At 39.9% G+C, this 10,301-nt stretch overlaps 1 non-coding gene across 1 annotated transcript; it reads right to left on the bottom strand.

The window, feature by feature from the left end:
- Positions 1-734: 734 nt before the first annotated feature.
- Trnat-ugu (transfer RNA threonine (anticodon UGU)) lies at positions 735-809 on the bottom strand. Its single transcript has one exon. It is a non-coding gene; the product is annotated as a tRNA-Thr (tRNA).
- Between the last annotated feature and the right edge of the window lie 9,492 nt (positions 810-10,301).

Genomic DNA, 10,301 nt, shown 5'->3' with positions numbered 1-10,301 from the left:
AATTTCTTTCATTAATCATTCACAAGGGTTCGAAGAAGCATGGTACCTGGATATATAGATCGGAGAAATGTTTCTAGCTCGTAACATACGTGTCCATATAGCAGATCGAAACTGTGGTCCATTGTCGGTTAATACTTTCAACACATGCCCTACATGAAATAGAAAATGTTTTACAAATGCTTTTGAAACAGTTTTAGCAGTAGCTTTGTGTAACGGAGTGAAGGTAACAAATTTTGAAGTGAGTTCAACTGCGACAAAGATGTAGCAAAAACCTCTATTAGTTCTGGGAATCGGACCAAAAATGTCTACAGCGGCCCTATGTCTCAATTTAACAGGTACAATGGGATGTAATGGAGGAACATGTGAAGTCGTGTCTGATTTAGCTTTCTGGCAGATTTTACATGACGCTAAAACTCGTCGTATACGTCTCTCCATGTTGGTAAAATAACAGTTCTGTCTCAGTATAAGATAACATTTTCTGGCTCCGTAATGTGCGTAACTTAAATGAGTATACCAGATTAATTTGTTAACAAGTTCGTCAGGAATGCATAATAACCAATCGTTGCTGTCAGGATGAGAGCGACGAAACATAATATGACGGTAGTATCTGTTCCCGAAAGAACAGTTACCGTGGATGACCATGCAGCTTTGCTAGAAATGAAATGATAATTAAATGAACACCCTAGCTGCAAGTAGGCGTTGATACACTTCATTGGGGACATGTTGAAAATGTGTGCCCCGACCGGGACTCGAACCCGGGATCTCCTGCTTACATGGCAGACGCTCTATCCATCTGAGCCACCGCGGGCACAGAGGATAGTGCGTCTGCAGGGACTTATCCGGTGCACGCTCCCCGTGAGATCCACATTCCCAACATGTCAACACCACTACGTTCGCAGTGCGCCTAATAGATGTTTGCCCATGATGCTCATTACTCGTGGCAGATTAATCTACCAAGTCCCGTACGAGTTCGGGCATAGCGTGTGCGTTCGCACAAGAAGGTCAATGGCCGGGAAGCCATATTTTAACTATATATGACGGTAGTATCTGTTCCCGAAAGAACAGTTACCGTGGATGACCATGCAGCTTGCTAGAAATGAAATGATAATTAAATGTACACCCTAGCTGCAAACAGGCGTTGATGTACTTCATTCGAGTCCTGGTCGGGACACACATTTTTAAAATGTCCCCAATGAAGTACATCAACGCCTGTTTGCAGCTGGGGTGTCCATTTAATTATCATAGAATATCATTGCGTACAGTGTAATGGTTTCTAATGGTAGCATTATTCCTATCTTGCCAAAGGTGTTTAATTTCTTTCCACAAGTTGTATTTACTCTGCTCTTGTGCTATGTCTTGTAATGACGACGAAATGAAATTTTCAAATGCAACTTGTTCAATGTACATGGCGCTGAAATTTGCTTTGCAGAAGTTGGTTGCGATGTCTTGCTGATTGTTGTTAAGAGAACGGGATCGTGCGTCTGCTACAATATTTTGTGTGCCGGGAATGTGAACAATTGTAAAATTAAATTCCTGCAAATAAAGTTTCCATCTACTTAATCTGTCGTGTGTAAATTTAGCTGAAAGTAAAAATTGTTTCGGTCTATGATCTGTGTAAACGGTGGTATGTCTTCCATAAAGAAAATGCCTAAATCTGGTAAAAGCCCATACAACACATAATGTTTCGAGTTCTGTAACAAAATAATTTCGTTCAGCAGGTGACAGAATGCGACTAGCAAAAGCGATGTTTTTAATTACTGTACAACCATCTTCTTCAATTTCCTGAAAAATATGGACGCCTAAAGCGGAGTTAGAACTGTCGGTGGCAATGGAAAAATTTCTGGTAAGATCTGGGTGCGATAAAAGTGGTGCATTCAACAAAGCATGTTTCAAATAACATTCTCGGGAACAAGATTCTGTGTATCTGAAGTATTGCTTACGTTGCTGGAAGATGCAACCTGTACTGTATGTAGTCAAATTCTATCTGACGTGTTATTATTTTCAGGAGTATGCTGTGGCATTTCGACTATTTGAACTGTTCTGTTATTTCTTCCTGACGTATTACGTTCGGGATGATATCTACTGTCTGGTTCATTCATGTTAATACGTTGTTGCTGATGTTCTTGCTGCTGATAAGATCGACTGTTATTAAATGTACGCTGAAAATTGTGCTCATTATTTTTACGTCTGTCATGATTGTCATTTCTATACGGTGCAGTGCGATAGGAATTGAAATAGTGTGTTTTCTGTACGTACTGATTCCCTTGTTGCTGTGCGTTACTATTTGTTGGGGCAGACGCTATACGCGTACGCGGCGAAACATTAAAGCTTGGTTGACCTTGTGCATTACATTGTTGGTTAGGTATGCTAAACGGTTGGTTTTGTTGCTGTTGTGGAGAAAAACCTCTATTGTTACCAAAATGTGGTTCCTGTTGCTGATAATTTTGACGATACTGATAATTAATATTTTGTCTGTTATCAAAGTTCTGGTGGTTGTCGTTCCTGAAGCGTCTATTACCTTTGCTATTGAAATTGCGTGGCTGATCATAATTGCTGTATGTTTGTTGTCCTTGGTTATTATATGAAAAATTTTTATTTATAAAGGAATAATCCGATTGCTGCACTTCCAAAAGCTGTAACAGATCTCTGAATGCCGAAATATTTTCTTTTTGCTGACCCGTTAAAAGTGACACTCTTAATGATCGTGGTAATTTAGAAATACATAATTGAATAAGTGCAGATTCACTATATGGTTCACTTAAGTACTGGTTTTGTTGGACCATGTGTTCAAAAAATTGCGTGACAGTGGAAAAATTTGAGTTCTCATAATTTGGCAAACTAATTAATTGACCCTTGATTCCGCGCTGTGTCGTCTTCGATTAATACGCTGACAGAAAAGCATTCTGAAATTCTTCTACCGAGTAGCATTGTCTCGCGATCGGTCTCATACGAGTTTCCGGTTCGCCTTCCAGAAAACTGCAAGTAAATTCAAGTTTGTGCGTTACAGGCCAAGTCGGTGGAAAATCAAAGCTAAATTGTTGTATCCAATCCAGGGGGTGGATCTGTGTTCTGTCATTTTTAAATACTTTAAATTTTTTCACTGATAGAAAATATTTGTAATCAAAATTATCGTCTCTGTACGTCTGAACAGGTTCACGATTGTATGAGAATCTATTTGTCTGTGACTGTTCGAAATCTAGGTCACGCACGCTCTGTAAATTACCTAAATTATACTGGCTGTGTGAGTCTGACGAATGTTCGGAATATGCCGTGTGCTGTGACGTGTTAGTGACAGAAACATTTTTCATCTCTGTCACTTCTTGCTGTAAAGTTGACAATTTTCTACGTAATGTATTATTAGACGAATCTATCTCACTGATCGTCTGCTGTAGATTTTGGAATTCAGGTGTTTGATTAAACGAAATCGGTGAAGTATCGTCTGATTTGCTGTCATTATTACTTTCAATAACATCAATACGACTGGCCAATTCATTATATTTTTCAGTCAGTATTTTTACCTGATCGTCGTTTTTAGTGTCAGAAGCATTAATTTGTTTTTGTATTTTACGTGTGGTTTCGTTCAATTTTTTAACGTCAGCTTTGATGACATCGGAATCCTGTGTTAGTTCTAATTGTTCGAGTCTGTCGGTCACTGTTTGAAACTCTACTGTGTGTGTATCTATTTTTGATTTCAGATCGGAAATTTCACCACGCAATTCGGTGTTCAACTGTTTGTTGGTATTAATTTCGTCCGATACTGTAGCAATATTGTTGTCTACGTATGTTTTTGCTTTCGTAAACAATTTACGTTTATCTTCCTGTCTCTGTGCGATAATTGTTTCCATGACTTGTCGCTTTACTTTATTTTGTTCCTGTATAAATTTACGGAAACGCGTTTCACTGGTTTGTAGGTGGTGATTAAAACGTTCGTCAATTTGACTGTTCTGTTGGTCGAATTTCGCGTCTACTTTTGCATCCAGTGTGCGCGAAAATTCTGCCGTCATTAATTTAAACTCATCGCGTAACTGTGTTGCTTTTTCAGAGCATTGTTTACCGACTGCACTAATTTCGTCTCTAAGTGATTCTGTTGTAGCTGTTTGCATATCCCTTAATTCTTGAGCAACAGATCTAATTTCTTCACTACTTTTCCTAGCACAAGCCTCAATTTCGTCACGTAATTGTTCTTTAGTATCATGACATTGCGCGGCAACGGCTGTAATCTGTTCACTAAGCTGTCTGGAATTGGTGTCTAATTTTTCATTAAGTTGTTTGTTCTGTTCACTAAGTTGTTTGAAATTTTCATTAAGTTGTTTGTTCTGTTCACTAAGTTGTTTGAAGTTGTCGTCTTGTTCTTTTTTCGATTGTTTAAGACTTTCATTAATTTGTTTGAAATTTTCACTATGTTGTTTGTTCTGATTGTCGTATTTTTTATCGAGTTGTAGTAATACTGCCATAATTTGATCCAAGCCAAAATTAGCGACTCTATTTTCAATCCTGTATGCTGGTGTATCTACCTTTGTCACGTTTTCTATAACCATTTGGTCATTCGGTAATTCTTGAAAAAGTTTGTCAATTGAATGTGCACTGTTGGTCGCTACACCGGAATCAAACAAATCTGACGTAGTTTGAGTACTCTGTTCATTTTCGTTACAAAAATTTGTCTGTTCATTACATAAATTTTGCAAACCGGGTGTGTCAAACTGGGCAGCGTTCATTGAAACAGAACGTCCCGCGTCATCAATTGTTGTTAAATTAACAGACGACACAATTGAATTTGTTTGCTGATCATTAGGATTAAAATCATTATTAATAATCCGCACACACTGATTGTCTGTAAATAGAGGTTTCTCATTAAGACACTGAGTCTCGCAAGTACTATCGGTCAAATTATTCGAGTCGGCTATTTCACTCATTGCACATCGCGATGTAGTGTTAACAGTTTTTCGCGGCATTTTTCACAAATCAAAATTATTCACAAATGAAACAAAGACAATACAAAATGCAACAAACACAAATACAACAAAGAGCAACAAATTGCCGATGATCTGTGAAAGAAAGAGTGACAAATTAGTAAATGCGTTGCGCCAGATGCAAACTACATTTAAGTAAATAAGAGCAGATATATGACTACTTCTCAGAAGATTCACAAAGAAATACGATCCTGGCCGGATGTCGCCAAGTGTAACCTCCCCACAGAAATATTTAAATGGAAATGGAGCCACGCGTAAACTCCCCACAAAATATTGTCAAATGGAAATGAAAATGAGCCAAGTGTAGCCTGCCCAAAGAATAATAATTAAATGAATTTTTCTAATATTGTAACCTCTGAACACAATTGGCTCCCATTTATAGTCTGTGTGCAGAAATGCATTCACATTTAATGTTACCACAAAAATTCTATTCTCATTTAATGTCAAGTTCGAAACAGAAAAATTCATAAACACCAAAATAATAAAAAAGTTTTGTAACTTGATGAATTTTATGAGGACAGCAGCGCTGCCCTTCGGCCCTGTATTCTGAATAAAAAAAGCAAAAATTCTTACCTCAATAAAACTGCAATTATATCTGCTCTTCATTAGTCATTTTTCGACACAGCTTCGTGCAATGCTGGTGTATATTTTTTTTTTATTGTTGGAAGCAATGATAATGCATTGGAAAAATTCTTTAAATTGAAATCAATGCTTTTCTTTAAAAGAGTTACTTTATATTATAAAAATTATTATTGGGGCATTTTTTGAACAAATTAAATTACAATTAACATACATTATTAAATATGCGCAAGGCTGCTTCTTTACCTTCTACAACAATACTCATCCTCCAGAGTCCTGACCAGAGTCGCGAGCAGAGCACACAGCCGACGCATGTTGACTCCCGCCGACTCACGCAGACTACTACTACTGTCGACTCGCGCAGTCAAGCGCAGACTAGCGACAAGCAACAACTAACGATAAGCTACTCTCTGGTCAGAGATTCTGTCATGCCTCGCCCATCGCCGGCAAAGCATACGTCTTACAGTATATACAGAGACGTCTATGGATTCATTGCGGGGGGTATAGACAGACAGTCATGTGATATAGTTTTCAATGTGTTATGAACATTGTCAATAATAACTAGATCGGCAGCCCATACGCAACAGAAGGATCTTAGATCTCGTAGCTACAAATAGACCGGACCTTATCAATATTGTAGGTACAGAAATGATGTCATTATATCAACTATGATTACCACCAAATTTAATAAATCAGTCAAGAAAGCTAGGAGAGTGTTTCTGCTAGATAGAGCAGATAAGCAATTATTAGCATCTCACTTAGACAGTGAACTGGCATCACTTATTTCGAGTAAGATGGATGTAGAGGAATTATGGGCAAAGTTTAAGCAGATTGTAAATCGTGGTCTGGAGAGTAAGCTAGGAGAGTGTTTCTGCTAGATAGAGCAGATAAGCAATTATTAGCATCCCACTTAGACAGTGAACTGGCATCACTTATTTCGAGTAAGATGGATGTAGAGGAATTATGGGCAAAGTTTAAGCAGATTGTAAATCGTGGTCTGGAGAGTAAGTGGATAAAGGATGGGAAGGACGAACTTCGGGGGATGCTGAGAACTTAGAGGCTGTTGCAATATCGGTTTAAAAGGGTACACACAAATGACGACAAGCGAGCGTAAGTAGAGATGTAGAGATTCGTGTGTCTGTGAAAGGATCTATACACGATGCATAAAACAACTACCACCACCATACTGTAAGAAAAGATCTGCCGGAAATCCCAAGATAATTCTGGTCTTATGGAAATCGTTAAGCGGGTATAAAGCTTCCATTCAGTCCGTCATTGACCAATCTGCTGAGGCAGTTGAAGGTAGCAAAACGAAAGCCGAAGTTCACGTTCAAGAAATCGTTCACAATGGGGAATCGTACAAACATATCGTCATATGACCATCGGACCGACTCCCTTATGAACGACGAAGTAATAAGCTTCCATGGCGTGAAGAAACAACTGAAAGACTTCAAAGCAAATAAATCACGCTGTCTGGAAGGAATCCCAGTTCAATTTTACGACAGGCAGACACTAACTGCCTAACAAATGCGGACGAGATACATACTAGCAACTTGGGGACGAGAGACTCACCCAGACTGACCAACTGGCGAGATCATAGCGCCCCTTAAATGCATGTGAACAGGCAGAGGGAAACACCAAAGCTGCGACTGCCACAGCGGCGTCACCGCCAGAAACGGAGGGAGACTGCTTCACACTACGCACTGCGGCGTGCTCTTCAAAACAGCAATTTTTACCACGGCTCACCCAAAATATAGAAAATGTAGGTTGGTGCGGGCGAGTAGGATGTAGTATTACTAGTGTCTTGCTTGACAAAGTCAACTCGTTTAATTATCTGAGCGTAACGTTGCAAAGCGATATGAGGTGGAATAAACATGTGTGAACTTTGGTAGGGAAGACGAATAGTCGACTTCGGTTTGTTGGGAGAACTTTAGGAAAGAGTATTTCACCTGTAATGGAGACTCCATATAGGAGGCTGGTGCGACCTATTATTGAGTACTGCTCAAGTGTTTAGGAAGACGAATTCGAAGCATTTCAAAGGCTGCTAGATTTGGTACTTGGCTCGAACAACAAATAAGTCTTAACGAAGATGCTTCGGGAACCCAAATGAGAATCCCTGGAGGGAAGGCGACGTTCTTTTCGAGATATACTACTGGCAAAATTTAGAGAAGCGGCGTCTGAAGATGATTGCCAGACTGTGCTACTGCCGCGAACATACATTGCGCGTAAGCCCCACGACCATAAGATACGAGAAATTAGGGCTCATACTAGTATAAAGGCTTATAGACAGATGTTTCCTTCTCGTTCTCTTTGTCGGTGGAAGAATACGGGAAACGACTAGTAATGGTAGAGGTCACCCATAGCCAGGCACCGTATGGTGTCTTGCGGAGTATCGATGCAGACGTAGAGTAGATCATGTAGGTGATAATTATGTTCTGTCTGAACAGCGTACACAGAATCTTAATAGCGTTACTCCCACTTGCTTTGTGTGATTGTGCTCTTATTCTAATGATTTTTACTCCCAAGTATGTGATACTGTTCATGCCAGTTTGACATTTGTTACCTGTCGCTGTCATACGGCTGGAAGTTTAATGGCCGCTGTGAATGTGTTTGCTTTTCCAAGCAGAAAAATTGTACTGGTTACTTCTTTCGCCTTTTCGTGCTCCCCTTACCCTTTATATTTCTCAATGAAGAGTAAGGGAACTCAAGAGAACACGGCAAGTGCCATAACTCGATTTCCCAAAAACTTTGCCGAGTGGAAAAGGGATCAAAGGAAAAGAGCACGTGTCGCAGCTTATTCAATGATACTCAACCTGTTCTGAGAATGGTTTTCGACGTGCTTCAGATGTCCTTTAGGGGTTTCTAATCTAAGCCGAAATGGCTACAGTAGCTGCGTCTCACTTTTGCGCCCTATTTTCGATATCCGATTACTGTCGTTATTTTGTTTTGTTTCCGTTTATGTACCCATTGCTATAGAAGATTATTACACGAATGTTTTGTGAATCCTCGTAGCCAGTTTTGTAAAGGCATTGACGCTACTGCTGTGGAGGCCGAGTTTGTGAGTTCGTAAAACAGCTTCTGGTGCAGTACACCGCTATGACAGTTTCTCCCTGCCACTATCTCACAGCTATGCCCCAGGGTCAGGAAACAGGATAGTGGAAAAAAATTGTAATAAAGACACGCCATGTTTTAAAAAGATTTATTTGTCTCTGTGATTAGTTGAATATTGAAGTGAACAGAGCAGTCGAGGCTGACGTTAACATGCTATTTATATTCCCCCCTTGTAATATTCTTCAAACTCAGTTTTAAACTAGCCAATAGGTACATTTACAGTGCGAATGACGTCCGGGAATTTCTTTGCAAACTTCACTTTTCAAATAGCACATTGCTCGTACAAAGTCTAGCTGTTCCACAATCGTACGTGGCACTTTCTAAAAGGGAAATGGAGCCACGCTAGTACAGATTGCTTCCCCTTCTCAATCTGATGCGTAATAATAATAATATTTCCTTACATCAGAAGACCACTCTAAATGTCATTTTCTGCAAAACACTTCGTCTCTGTTCAACCAATGTTTGAGAGTTAATGAATCTAAACGGTTGGGATATACAAGTCACTTAAAAAATAGTATCTAGTAGCACACGATTACGACCAGCAGATTCAAAATCGTCGTAAATTATTACTTGGCATAGAGAAATGTAGAGCAGGTAACATTTCCTCAGAATCATTAAGATTTTCAGGATAACTAGCCACATCATAACTGAACCGTGATTTAAAACTGTGTGCCGGACCGAGACTCGAACTCGGGACCTTTGCCTTTCGCGGGAGAGCTTCTGTGAAGTTTCGAAGGTATGAGACGAGGTACTGGCGGAATTAAAGCTGTGAGGACGGGGCGTGAGTCGTGCTCGGGTAGCTCAGTCGGTAGAGCACTTGCCCGCGAAAGGCAAAGGTCCCGAGTTCGAGTCTTGGTCCGGCAGACAGTTTTAATCTGCCAGGAAGTTTCATATCAGCGCACACTCCGCTGTAGAGTGAAAATTTCATTCTAGAAACATCCCCCAGGCTGTGGCTAAGCCATGTCTCCGCAATATCCTTTCCTCCAGGAGTGCTAGTTCTGCAAGGTTCGCAGGAGAGCTTCTGTGAAGTTTGGAAGGTAGGAGACAAGGTACTGGCGGAATTAAAGCTGTGAGGACGGGGCGTGAGTCGTGCTTGTGTAGCTCAGTCGGTAGAGCACTTGCCCGTGAAAGGCAAAGGTCCAGAGTTCGAGTCTCGGTCCGGCACACAGTTTTAATCTGCCAGGAAGTTTCATATCAGCGCACACTTCGATGTAGAGTGAAAATTTCATTCTTGAACCGTGATTTGTTTTCAAAGAATATTCGTAAGAATTTATTTTATTTGCTAGCGATTCATGAAGAACATTAACACATTTAGTCACACTATGTAAGAATAGAAGTAGTTGCCAGGGAGTAACTGATGCATTCATAAGCCAATTCCTTTTTAACAAATGATAATTTATTTAGTAGTGCCTAAAGCTTTTTTTAAACAGAAACAGATTTAAAATTAGTCAGAAAGCACCCTCTAAACATCAAGTTACAATTTATTCAGAGGCAGAAAGAAACAAAGTTTTTACTGTATGTGCTTTCGGGCTGAGAACCTTGCCGCTCCCTTCTGACACGGCCGTAGTTACGACCGCTCACAACAGCCTCTGAAAGACTACACTCGTGCAAATCTGCAACACACCAGATTACTTTAAACTA

This window comes from Schistocerca nitens, chromosome 7 (genome assembly GCF_023898315.1).
Source record: "Schistocerca nitens isolate TAMUIC-IGC-003100 chromosome 7, iqSchNite1.1, whole genome shotgun sequence".
NCBI classification, from domain to species: domain Eukaryota; kingdom Metazoa; phylum Arthropoda; class Insecta; order Orthoptera; family Acrididae; genus Schistocerca; species Schistocerca nitens.
This window is presented reverse-complemented; position numbering and strand designations above follow the sequence as displayed.